Source organism: Podarcis bocagei (assembly GCF_964188305.1).
Source record: "Podarcis bocagei genome assembly, chromosome: 7".
Classification (NCBI taxonomy): Eukaryota; Metazoa; Chordata; class Lepidosauria; order Squamata; family Lacertidae; genus Podarcis; species Podarcis bocagei.
This window is the reverse complement of record NC_138132.1, coordinates 43,712,134-43,725,803: the sequence shown is the minus strand read 5'-3', so window position 1 is coordinate 43,725,803 and position 13,670 is coordinate 43,712,134. Positions and strand designations below refer to the sequence as shown.

Here is a 13,670-nt window from a genome sequence, read left to right as displayed (position 1 = left end):
TGCAAAGTACAACTGCCAGGTCAAACTGCTCCAATGGATGCACTGATGACTAGGGTAGGGTTGCCATATTTCAAAAAGTAAAAACCAGGACACCCACAACGACCTTTTATTTTTATTTTTATGAAACCACTGAAATTGTTGACCCACAATTTTCCGATTGACTTGCCTAAGATCTATGACAAAGCACTGCCTTTTGGAAATTCCCCCCCAGACGTCAATTACGCCTTTGAAATCCCAGTAATGTCTGGAAAAATCTGGATGTATGGCAGCCCTAAGAGCCTAGGGATACCAAACCAGCACCCATGGGTGCACTTGCACCAACCAGCTAACACCTTCCTTGCTGCCCCGAGGAGGACCATTCTCCCCGTGCTGCAAGTTGATTTGTGAAAAAAGTAATCTATTCTCACCCCTTCCCGCCTTATTTTACCTCCACAACAACCCTATGAGGTAGGTTAAGCTGAGAGAGAGTGACTGGCCACCAAAAAGCTTAACGGTTTAGAAGGGACTTGATCTCTGCTCTCCCAGGAGCCAACACCATGAATGGAAGCTTAAGCACCAAAACACCTTATTAGGACACCTACAATTTGGAACTTCCTCACCTTAAATATGAGACAGGCACTGTCTTGATTATATTTTTGGTGCCTATTAAAGATCTTCGTTTTCCAAACAATCCTCATTTTAAGTGGAGTTTTCTACCCCACTCTATACTGGACTTGAAATGTGTGTGTTTATCACTTTGGGATGTTTTGTGGGAAATGTTTCAGAATTAATTAAATTAACAATTCACCGTAGCTTGTGCAGACTGACCCTATGCATGCAAGCCTTGTTGAGTTCAAGTGAGCCTAGGCACTCTTTCTCCATGTGCAGGCAAGGCTGTATTAGATTTGCTTCTGAGTGAACATGCACAAGACCGCTTTCCAGCTTCTGTCTCTTTCTCTCCCCCTCCTTTCTGCATTACATAAGAGGGACAATCCTGTGAAGTACGTTATGCTGAGAGTTAATGATTGTCTCAGGGTTGCTCACTGAGCTTCATGGTTGAGTGTGGATTTGAACCCGGGTCTCCTTAGTCTTAGAACATCACTCTAATTGCTGCATCATATTGGTATAACCTTGTAATGCAATGTCTTTGAGAATTCCCCTCTTTCTAAGCAGAGATTTTATGTTTGTAGGTTAATTCATTGGCAAGTAGTTTGTCCTGCTAAAGCTATTGCATGTATATTCCCATAAGTAGTAATACAAGCCAACTTGGATATTGCTGACCAGGTAACCTATCTGTCCCTTGACGCATGCATTTGCTAAATATTTTCACTCTCAGACAATAGAGATTTGTATTCTTAAGCCTCTGCATTAATCTCAGGGACATGGAGACTCAAGTTCCCCTCCTACTGTGAAATGCATTTTATACCACACTCCAGTGTTGATGTTTTACCAAAAATTTAAAATGACCTTATTGTTCCCCACTCCATCCTAACATTCATGGGGAAATAAGGCAAAGAAGCTAATTAAGAAATAAAGATTTTGGTCTTCTGCACTTATGCTTGCTTTCCTTTCTAATAAAATATTTAAGCTAAATTGAATTTAACTTAACTTGATGACTGTTTAACCTTAGCAGTCATCAGTTTACTGCAGTTATTTCCAGAGTGTTTTTTTAAAATAGAAAAAAAAAGCTTAAACATCTTTGGCACTTTACCAAAAATGCTCTGGCATCCTCTCTTTGACTGTGAGTTTATAATTCCTGATTCACCGGTGCAATAGTTTAAGGAAAGCAATTTTACAATATTTTTCATTTATAAGAAAACAGATGGAGACGAACGTATCTGCAATTGGGGCTTGCTCAGTTTAATTTATTTCTCAGAGTAAAGTAAAAGATAACTGTGAGGTTGGCACAAGCCAAATTCCATAATGGCATTGCTTGCAAATTATATATATATATATATTTGAGATTACTGTCATGGAGAGAAGCAATTCAGTGTCACTAAGGCATCCCCTTCCCCCATGCAGGCTAAACACTCTCCTTCTTCATTTCCAAATGCTGTCTTTCAAAGAAGAGCTACCCCACAAAGAGAATTAAATTTAACCTCCTCTCTGCAACTTGCTGCAAAACAAACAAACTTCCTAAAGTGACATTTCCATTAGACTTGTGTCTCTTTGTTTTTTTAATGGGAGAGGGATGAAAATTACTGTCACATCGGCATATTGTGAAAATGTCATTTGCAGTGAGGAAAAATCCTCACATGCTGTATTAGTCTTCAGAGCCTTTCATTTCATTCATTCTGACTAACACAGTAGGAAACTCACAGCCCATCAGGGACCTATTGAGGCAGGAACCATTGCAAGCTGCTTTTTTTATTTTTTAGAAACAAAAATGATGTTTATTTCCAATGTTTCCTCTAAAATGCTGAAGGTGGTGACTACAGTTCTTCCCCGACCCCCTTTTAAAAAAATCCTCACAACAACCCTCCAAGGTTGGTTAAACTGAGAGATGGTGATTGACCCAAACTCACCCACCCAAGGAATTTCATGGCTGAGAAGGGGGTAGAACCTGGGTTTCCTAATCTGACACTGCACCACACTGCCTTTCCACATGTTGTCTTGAGAATGAATCTTGCTTTGCCAGATAATAGAGGAGACAAGAATAACATGAAGCCTGCAGCTTCTGGGTAAGGTAACCCTTTAGCCTCCTTTGGTCTCAAGGAGACAGAAAGGGACCCTCTCCCTCACTAGAGGGGGCCACAAAGCTTCTTTTTCTGCCATCTGTATGCAGCTTTCTAGCTACACCCACTGCCTCCATTATCTTGCTCATGAGTAGGCCCACAAGCAGGTTACTGCTCATGAGGAAGCATTCAGCAAGGTTGAATTTCCCAGATTAGGCAGTCGGGATTATTGCCCGGGTGGAAAATCACTGAGTGTCCTGGAAAATCCTGGGCGTTTGGCAACCCATGTTGACTACTTTGCATCTCCATTTACACAGATCAGGTAGGAGGTAAGATCTTTGTAAGATCTTTGCCTAATTCCACGTAGAGCTGAAGAGACAGTATTGGATTAGATAAACAAATGATATAAGGCAGCTTCCTTTTTCTCCTTTTGTTATAACACTAGAACACAGGTCAAGCACATCAGGCCGAATGTTGGAAGATTCAGGACAGACAAAAGGAAGTACTTCTTTGTACAGCACAGAGCTGGACTATGGGATCTGATCTGACAAGAGGTGGTGATGCCCATCAGTTTGGATGGATTTAGAAGGGAGGCTTTGGCAGATGACCCTATCAGTGGCTACTAACCTTGAACAAATAAGGGGTTAGGGTTTGGACTCCACATTCTAATATGTGTTTTAAAAAATACTCATTGGAGCCCTTAACACCTTAAAGTTTGTCTAGTTCTGGCTTAGAGACTTCTGGACAAGGACAGTATTGGCCAGAGCCAAATCTGAATCTGCTACAGACCAAACACAGACACTGAGGACCAAAGACAGAGGGAGCAACATGAGAATGGACTAGCAAGGAATGAACCTACCACCCCCACCCCCACAGCTGCTCCAGCCTTCTGGAATTTTGCAGACAAGCAACTTGCTTGGTCTACTTCTAGGAGTAAGTTATTACTCCAAGTACTGAAAGAGCAGCATGTGCATATTCTTAAAATATTTTCTTGGGACCACTTTAGAGGTCACCTGGAGTGGCATGGTTGCTGGTTTTCTTGGCATTGCTTCCAAGCCATTCCAGGTTCCACCCATGTGGTTAAACTGAACTTGTATGGTTACACAGTGTGGCAGTAAATGGGGGTTGGGTTATTTTTCATGTTATAAAAGCATGCATATGCCACTAAACCATGAGGGTGGAAGCTTTATACATTCCTGGAGTGGTGTGGGAGCAGTCATGGAGGGGAAGCAACTATATGGGCACCAGATAATGTATAAAGCAGCCTTGAGTGATTCAAAGTCAGGATCCTGGACCACTGCCAATTTGGGTGGCCAAGTGTCCTACATTACAAAGGCCAACCCTCTATTTGAAGGACTGTCCAGTCCAAGTTCAGTTTCAAGATAGAGAATGAAAGGAAAGGAAAGTAGGGGCAACTTGAAGTTACCTGTCAACTGTTAGCCCCTGAACAACAGACCAAGCAGGGGCATGGTTACAGTCTTTAAGATGTATAGTATTTCTACTGAAATTATAACCATTAGCAATTATTCCTTTGCACTGAGCTGCGTAAATCAGCACATGCAAATTGTATGCAAATTTACATGCTTTTTTGTGTATACCCCTTTTTGAGCTGAACTATATTTGTCCAGGAACTGTCTTCCTCGTTTCACCGCAGCATCAGCTTTTATTGGTGACTATGGTGTTGAATTAATTTATCTCATATTTTTTATGATAAACACATCACATTAGAATAATACAAACATTATTGTGCAAATTAACATTGTAGTCCAAATTAATAGTCTGCATTATATTTACCAGGGAGTATGGAAAAAGGTCGTGTAGGAGGAGAGTCATATTATGGGCCCTGATTAATCATACTTCATTAGTGCAGACAGGAAGCCATAAAACAAAATTACATTTGTGAGTCAATTGCTGGAAGAAGCAGAGCCAGAGAGTTGTAGTACAAGAATGATCCCCTTTCCTCACTCTTTCTCCCAATGAAACACCTCTGGAACACTCTATAATTGACCATGAAAGAAGCCGCTTTAGATGGGAAGCAGATTAAAAGACTTAAGGAACTTGTTTGCAAAGCTCACCTCCTATCCATTCCACAGTATTCAGGAGCCAGGCTTGTGCATGAGCTAAAGTTAGGTTAGGTTGTATTAAATTCAAGAATTGCTTCCCACAACAAGAAGTCTGGAAGCAATTTAAGACAAACAAAATATAGCAATAAAAATCAATAAATGTACTGAAAACCCCACCAAATAAAAAAGAAAATCAAATCATGGATGCTGTCCAAATGCCCAGGAAAACAAAAATGTCTTTTCCTGGTGCCAGAATGATGATGCCAGGCAGGTCTCCTTGGGGATATTATTCCATAGATGGAAGCTACTACAGAAAAAGCCTATGGTTTCACCACCACCCTCTAGACATGCCTTGGAGGTGACATTCAGAGAAGGGCCTCAAAAGATGATCTTAGGACCTGGGAAGGGTCATATGGAGAAAAGGCTGTCATATAGGTACAGTCATACCTCGGGTTGAATGTGCTTCAGGTTGAGCACTTTCGGGTTTCGCTCCATGGCAACCTGGAAGTAACGGAGCATGTTACTTCCGGGTTTCGCCGCTCGCGCATGCGTATACGCTCAAAATGACGTCACGCACATGCACGGAAGTGGCAAAACATGATCCGTGCATGCACAGATGCGCCATCGTGTCTTACGTTCTATTCAGGATGCGAATGGGGCTCCGGAACGGGGCTCCGTTCACATCCCGAGGTACCACTGTATAGGGATCCCAAGATGTATAACACTTTAAAGGTCAAAACCAAAACTTTAAATTCAGCCTAGAAACAAATTGGTAGGCAGTGCAGTCAGGCCAGAACCAATGTTATAGGTCCAGGCCTGTCCCAGCTAAAAATCTAGCCACTGCATTCTACACTAGCTACAGAAGTGACTTGCTTGGTAGGGCGAAGCTGCTATGATGGCTTCCTGGCAGGTGGGTCACAGTTGCTTACTGGGAAGGGGGGGGAGCACCAGGGAGGTTGGCATGGTCAAAATGGAGAAAAGGTATATTTTGTAAAACACCATTCTCCGCTTATCTGGGAACCTTGTACAGTATACTCACCCTAGGTGACAAGGTGAAGGGCCATAGCTACATGGTAGAGCAACTGCTTTGTATGCAGAAGGTCCCAGTTTCAATTCCTTGGTATTTCCAAGTAAGGCTGGAAGAGACTTGTATCTGTAACCTCGAGAGCCACTGCCAATTCAGCATAGACAGTACTGAGCTAGAAGGACCAATGGCCTCACTCAGCATAAGGCCATCTTCCTATGTGTGGCTATCTACATGGTTACATCTCTCTTTCAGTATCTGGGAGTCTTTACACATCTAAGGTGGGCTCTTTAGCTTAAGCCATTTGGTGCTATACTGCATTTCATCTCAAAAGCCTTTACTGTCTTCTCTGGTGGTTATCCTTGTAGGAGATCTGTAACTGCTTTCCATCTGATGAACAGGAGGCCTTAAAAGTTCAGTGTGTTTGTGCGTGTGTTCTTGGTTTGGGGGCTGCTTGTCTTCCTTTCCTTTCCTTTTTTAAACGTGTCATCATGATATATGGGCATTGCACTCATTGCGGCTTGTCAGGCTAGATCAGGCTGCATCTTGTCACACAGAGAAACAAATGAAGGCAATATGACTGAGTTGCAGATACATATCACAGGCCATTATAAAGTTAATAAAAACTTTCTTTGATGGGAAGTGCATTTGATGTGTTCTCTGAATGTGCCTCGGATCATGTTGCCTTCTCCCCCTGCCACAAGTCAGAATCTCCAAATCTTTCATTCTTCCATTTAAAGTACTTAACTGGTTGAATTCCATGCTACTGAGGCATGCACCAAACCACCCTGTCCCTGATTCCACCCCTCTCCTTTTTCTTCTCCCCACTGAGCCACACTGTTGTTGAGGATACTGCAGAAAAGCAAAACAAAATTCTAATGAAGGTGATATTGTAATAAAAAGAAGTATATTACAATGTTAACATTTATTAATATTAATGAGATTACTATGGCTTCTTATTCATATCTGTATTAATTGACTCGACAACTGGCAGAGGGAGCCTGAGAAAATGAATGCATAAGCAGGAAGTAGAGACAGCAACTCTTTGACATTTATAGAAGGGAAGGGTGCCTCTTAAGTGTAAAAGATGAGTGAACTGGTTTTAGTGGAGGAAAGAGGGATCTGAAGGATGGACCAACCAGGATTGGAGGCAATGTGCCTCTGAATGCCACTTGCTGGGAGTGCTAGTGGGGACTCAGTTTGCATTTAAAGGTGAGCCTACCTAATTTGTACTTTCTGAAACAGTTTGTGAACCAAAAACACACGCATCCTTCAAAATTCGCACTTCTCCGAATTTTTCCATGCAGTTCTCCAGCCAAGTAATGTATGCACAAATGCAAAAGCAAGTTTGAAAAGCATATATCACTGAAAATGACATATACAAATGCATTTAAATAGGCCAAATTGCATGCAGAAATGTATTTAAATAGGAGAAATTTGTACTAAAATGCTGGTGAATTTTTGCGAGGCTTTCAAAAAGAATTGCAAACTGACGTGGAAATTTGGGGTACTGGATTTAAGATTGGGAAAATGAGAAACAAAGAAATCAAAGCTTGTCAAATTTGCCCATCCCCAGCTGTTGTGTTATGCTGTTGTGTTGTGTTATGCTCAGGTCCTGCTTGCAAGCTCCCTGTAGGCATCCAGTTGGCCATTGTGAGAACTGGATGCTGGACTAGATAGGCCTTTGACCTGATCCAGAAGGGCTCTTCCTATGCTATGATGATTCATTTTTTAGAGTCACAGAACTGTAGAGTTGGAAGAGACTCTGAGGATAATCTAATACAACCTCCTGCAATGCAGGAATATACAGCTGTCCCATATGGGGATCTATCCTGCAACCTTGGTTTTAATGCCAGTCAATCTTTTGATTTGGTTCACCTGATTCATACATTACTTATATATATATATATTTAAAAGAAGCATGAATTTTAGATGAGAATTTTCTATCTTGCAAATCAGGAGCAGGCAGACGTCAGGCTAGTGGGTTCCGTTTTGTCTTCAAGTGAGAACCACCAAACCTGGCCTGCTTCCAATTATTAATAATTAAAGAATTCTGAGAACAGGAATTTGTTCTGAGTACCAGAACTCAATGGAGCTCACAGCCTCACACATATATCCACTCCCAATTATCCCAAGTTTTCTTCATTTCATCAAAATTTATGGTGACAGAGGGATGGTCGTTCTGCTGCTATTGTTAAAAAACCGGAAATCAGAAATCCTTGTCAACCACCCAGAAAATCTGGTCACAACCACACTATACATTTAAAACACTCTTATACACCACTTTAACAGCAATGGAGAATCCTGGAAACTATGGCTTTCTAAGGGCGCTGGGAATTGTACATTTGTGAGGTGAGAACCCTTAACAAACTACAGTTCCCAGGATTCTCTGGGAGAAGCCATGACTGTTAAAGTGGTGTAAGAGTGCCTTAAATGTACTGTGCTGATGTGTACAGGGTGTATACAGGGCCCATGATACATGCAATCCGTATGCATGTGGACTCTTTTGCATCATCACTTTCACATAAGTTTGTGTGAGTGGAAGCAGGGCCTGTGGGCATGATCCTCCTCTTGCCTCTGTTCAATTGAACATGTGAAAGGGGCTTCTATGCCTCCCAGTTCAAGCTGCACGACGCTATCTCCTGGCTGCCCCCACCTCAGTTGGGCACTGTGTTGCAAGGGCTGGAGAGATTCCCCCCAAATCAGGAAGCCATTATTATTCTTGATGAAACATCTGTCGACCTCTAAGATGAACATCAATCAATTTCTGAGCAATTAACCCAACAAAGACTAGTACCCACCATTTTGCTCTGTTTCAGCAATCAACAGGGAGCTTATGTTAAAGTTACTACATAAGTAGCACCTCACACTGTGTAGGCTGTAATACTTGAACCCTGATTCCTTGCCGAATGTAGGCAGGGTTGCTAGGCAATAGGGACATATTTACATCTATGGTGGGAATGTCCAAAAACCAAAGCTTTAAGGGTTATTGTTTTCTAAGTAATTGGATCAATTGTTTTTGGCTATACATACCCTGAAGATTATTGTATGCATTTTTTTATACTTGCCTAGTTTTGGTCTTTGTTTGTGCTTGTGCCTGCCCCCCCCCCCAATTATGATATGATTTTTTAAAACTTAGTTGTGTGAATTATTGTGTAATTGATCTCATGTGTAGGATTTATCATAACTCAATAAAAATCTATACAAAAGAGAAAATGAAACAAAGAGATGCAGCAACATTATCTCTTTTACAAAAGCAAGAAGCAAACTGCTTTGAGCCTAGGGAAACGTACCAAAATTTCATTCTTAAACAAAAAACATTATTTCCTTTTTCAACCTTTGATTTATAGAATTGGGATAATTTCATTTCTCACTGGTTTTTCAGAGGTTAAAGCATTTTAAGATGTTAAATAAATAATATCAATAAGACTATTATGGGGAACTGGGCTACATTCTAGGGGAGCCAGGTTGTTCAGGAAGTACCTGGGAGGTTGTTCCACAGCACCTGAACTATGCTGTGCCTTGGTAACTGAAGCTTACAGGAAGTTTTGGATGAAGTTATATAAGTACAACTACAGTATATATGCAATGCCTCTTTTGTTTAATATATGCAACTTGCAAAAGTATGAAGTGGCCACAGCCTTCATTTTGCCAGCCAGTTGGATGGAGACAGATTTAAGAGAGATACCTCAAAAGGTGTTCTATTAGGCAAATTTACAGGGCTCAATGATTAATTATACCCATAATAATCCACTCCCATAGCCACAGGCCCAAAGCGGCTATTACTCAGAATATAAATACCAGCCTCTTTCTCACAGGCAACTCAAGACACCATGGAGTCTGCATTAGTGAAAAACCCTTGGAAAACATTCAGTGACTTTCCCATTCATACTAATCTCAGGAATAAAATTACAGTCTGGAGCTGCATGGAAGGGAAGGGCCATGGCTCAGTGGCAGAGCATGTGCCTTCCATGGAGGCTACCTCAGGTTAAATCTGAAGCATCTCCAGGGAGGACTAGGAAAAGAAGTGCCTCACCAGGTGGGGCAAAGCTGTTATGCTAGCTTCTTGGCAGGTGGGTCCCTGTTGCTTAGTGGGTAGAAAGGGGAGGCAGAGGGGAGGCTGGTGTGGTGTAAACACAGCAGCAGGGATGGCATATTGGCCTCACTAGTCTGTTTGCACCATGCCAACACACATTTCCATGCATGTTTTAAGAGTCATTGCCCACTCTCCTCTCAGGGATTTAACTTCTCATGTCTTCCAGGGGAGGGGAATGAAATCTGAACAACTCAAACACATAATGTATGCACATTAACCATATTTTTGAAAATGGTATCCCAGCATGGCCACAAAATGCCAAACTGGGACATTGTCTTAGCAGAAACAGGTGCCAGAAAGTGGGGGTTATCCCTGGGAAATAGGAGAGAGTTGGGAGCATACATGTACATGTGTGCCAGTCCCACCCCGCAGGAAGAATTTACCTCCAGATTCTTCCAGATGTTCTGCCTGAGCAGGATGATTCAAACTCACAGCAAGTTTCCCTCTGGGCAATATTCGGTGGCAACTATAGGCAAGAAATTACCATTGCCAAGAAACTCTGGTTATAGGGAATGAGCTTTCTACTGTGGAATCTGCCTTTAGCCTTTGGAGCATGGTAGTGCAATTAGGCTCATAACCAGAAATGCTGTGGCAAGAGGAGGTCTAAGGGTGTCTGGGGGTGGAGTGAGGTAAATCAAAGCAAAGAAGTAAGAATCTAAATATCCAGAGCTTAATAAAGTTATTTATCCATTTAGTTGTTACCTGGATAAATTCCTCCCTCCAGAAGGAGCCCAGGGTGATGTACAATAAAAGATTAAAAACAACCAAATGCATCAAATAGATAAAATAGAAAAGAATGAAGCCATTAAATCACAGAATTCAGTTGCAGCCATTGGTTATTAACCCAGCAGCATTTCATTTTCTAAAAAGCCATAGTAAACAAGGAAATCTTCAGGTGGTGTTTGAATGTAAAAAATGAGGAATTAAAGCAAATGCAACTCCTGGGGGGAGGTGTTCCAATGTCAGGGGGCCAGGATAAAGAAGACCCTGTCACACAATTTGAACCATAAGTCCTAGTGGAGTCCACAAGCAGAATATCCTCCCACCTGACCTTAGGGATTGGGTTGGCTGGTATTGGAGGAAGCATCCTGCAACTACTGGGACCCTGAGCTCTTTAGGCTTCACAAACCAACACCTTGAGTCAGTCTGGTACCACACAGCCAGTTATGTCCCTGCATTCCATATTGAGTAAATATAGTTTAGAAAATGTAAAACGACATGTCTAGTGACTCTCAGTTGTCTCAGTCCCTTTGTATTCATTAGCTGGAGCAATGGAAGATTTTCGTGGTAGAACAAAAAAACAACATGGCTAATTTGGTCCCTTAACCTGGCAATTGGGTAGAATTGCTTCACAAATAAAAGGTTCAGCACTTAAAAGAAAGATAATAAGGCTAAAGCAACTCCTCCATGAGGAAAAGTTACAACGTTTAGGGCTTTTGCTTAACAGAGCAAGAAAGGCAACTCACCACCTGGCGCAGGGCAGGGCCTTACATGTCTTATAGGAACTGCTGCTGTGGCTACCACCCAGGAGGACTCCCCTGCTCAGTACCTGAGGGCCCCAGTCCTGCAACTCACCCCCTGGCCCAGGGCGGGGCCTGATGGGCTCTATAGGGGATTACTGCCGCTGCTGCCGCTGGGCAGAGAAGGCTCCATTTTGTTTTGTTTTTGTTTTTTTGTTTAAATTGCTGTTATTTTTTACCTATGTCATTTTAAACTGTGATATTAATGCTGTATTATTAGTTTTAGATTTTGATTTATGTGGAAATTGTTTCCCATTTGGTTGTGTATTTTTTGATGTGGTTTATTTACTGTTTGTAGGGACGTGGGTGGCGCTGTGGGTAAAACCTTAGCGCCTAGGACTTGCTGATCATCAGGTCGGCGGTTCGAATCCCTGCGGCGGGGTGCGCTCCCGTCGTTAGGTCCCAGCACCTGCCAACCTAGCAGTTCGAAAGCACCCCTGGGTGCAAATAGATAAATAGGGACCGCTTACTAGCGGGAAGGTAAACGGCGTTTCCGTGTGCTGCACTGGCTCGCCAGATGCAGCTTATCACGCTGGCCACGTCACCCGGAAGTGTCTTCGGACAGCGCTGGCCCCCGGCCTCTTAAGTGAGATGGGCGCACAACCCCAGAGTCGGACACGACTGGCCCGTACGGGCAGGGGTACCTTTAGCTTTACCTTTATTTACTGTTTATGGCTTTTGTAATTATGCAAATCTTGTTATGCTGTAAGCTACCTTGAGCATTTTTTTTTAACTGTGGAAAGGCGGCATACAAATAAAAAATGATGATGAAATGATGATAATGGGTGGGGACATGACAGAGGTGTATATAAAATTATACATAGTGTGGATAAAGTGAGCAAGGATGTATTTTTTGTCCCTCTCCGAAAATCCGAGAACCTGTGAGATTCAAGACAGACAAAAGGAAGTACTTCTTCACCCAGTTAAACATAGGATTTACTACCACAAGATGCAGTGCGGGTCACCAACTTGGACTGCTTTAAAAAGGGACAATTTATTTATTTATGACATTTATGACATTTATATTGTTTTTTAATTTCTCTGTGTGTGTTTGCTGCCCTGTCCTTCCTCTCAAAGGAGCCCAGGGCAGCAAACACACAGAGAGAAATTAAAAAAACAATATAAAAACAAATTTAAAACATTTGAAAACTGTTAAAAACTTCTGAAAGCAAGAAAAACGCAATAAAGCATCCAAGTCAAATTTAAGAACAGGCATAACCGAATCATGTGTCTGGATACAGAGATCTTTTCTGCGGGTGTCTGAAAGTAACAATTAGGTGCTTGCCTAATGTCAATAAGCAGGGACTTCCAAAGGACAGGGGCTGCCACACTCAAAGAATGATTCCTTACAAGTGAAGAGCAAACATTGTGTAGCACTTAAGTGGAACATCAGTCAAATTAATCGAGGAGAAAGAAGGCTACCAATGGCTACTAGTCATGATGACTATAGTCTATATTACCTCCAGTATGAAAGATGGGTTGTGTGGTGTTTGCCTCCTTGGATGCATCAAGGGAAGGGTTAAAATGGGTGTGATGTGATTGGCCAGTGAGAATGCAAGACGGGAGTAAAAGATAGAGTGGGAGGTTTTGAAAGTCAGTTGAGGTTTGGGAGTTGGGAGTTGAGGGTTGGGTGTTGGAGAAGGAAGAGGGAGGCTTAGGTATGGGTTGGTAGAGTTGTATTGTGAGAGAGTGAGAGGAATTGTTAGGTTGAGTCAAATAGATAGTTAGAATAATCAGTTTGGAGTTGTTAGGAACTAAGATTAGGAAACTGACAAGAGAAAAATATACTGTAACGATACGCTTGTTCCTGCATTTAAAAATAAACTTGATTATTTGTTTATGTTAACAACTGTCTGGACTCCGTGTGTCCCTGTGAGCAGCGGGGTGGCAGCAGCGAAGAAAGCTAACCGCAGTGGTGGCACAGGGTCAATAGACCGTCAATAGACCTGTGTGATCGCCACAGTTTGCCTCTGAATACCAGTTGCAGGAGAACAAGAGCAGGAGCAGTGCTGTTTTTCAAGACAAAATGGTGCTGGAACGCACCTCCCTCAGAAGACTCACCCCAGAGTCCAAAGAGGAGGTATTTGGGCTGGGGGGGGGCAGGTCTCCTTGCCAGCCAGAGGGTAGTTGAGGCTGCTCAGCTGAGGCAAGCGGAACCTTCCTTGCCTGAGCTGAGCAGCTTAAAGCCCCCCCCCACCTAGTGTGAACTAGAACAGCTGGGGGCTTGCTCAGCTGAGGCACAGCTTCCCTGTGCACCAGCTGTTAGCTGGGTGGTTGAAGAGCCTCAGCAAAGCCCCGCTGTGCCTCCAACTC

General features: G+C 42.5%; 1 long non-coding RNA gene across 1 annotated transcript in view; it reads right to left on the bottom strand.

Annotated features, from left to right (window-relative positions):
* LOC308591793 overlaps positions 1 to 12,880 on the bottom strand; it is a 94,893-nt gene extending 82,013 nt beyond the window's left edge. Inside the window, exon 1 of the long non-coding RNA XR_014010266.1 lies at positions 12,818 to 12,880. This is a non-coding gene — a long non-coding RNA (uncharacterized lncRNA). The remainder of the gene's footprint in view (positions 1 to 12,817) is intronic.
* Positions 12,881 to 13,670: the final 790 nt, after the last annotated feature.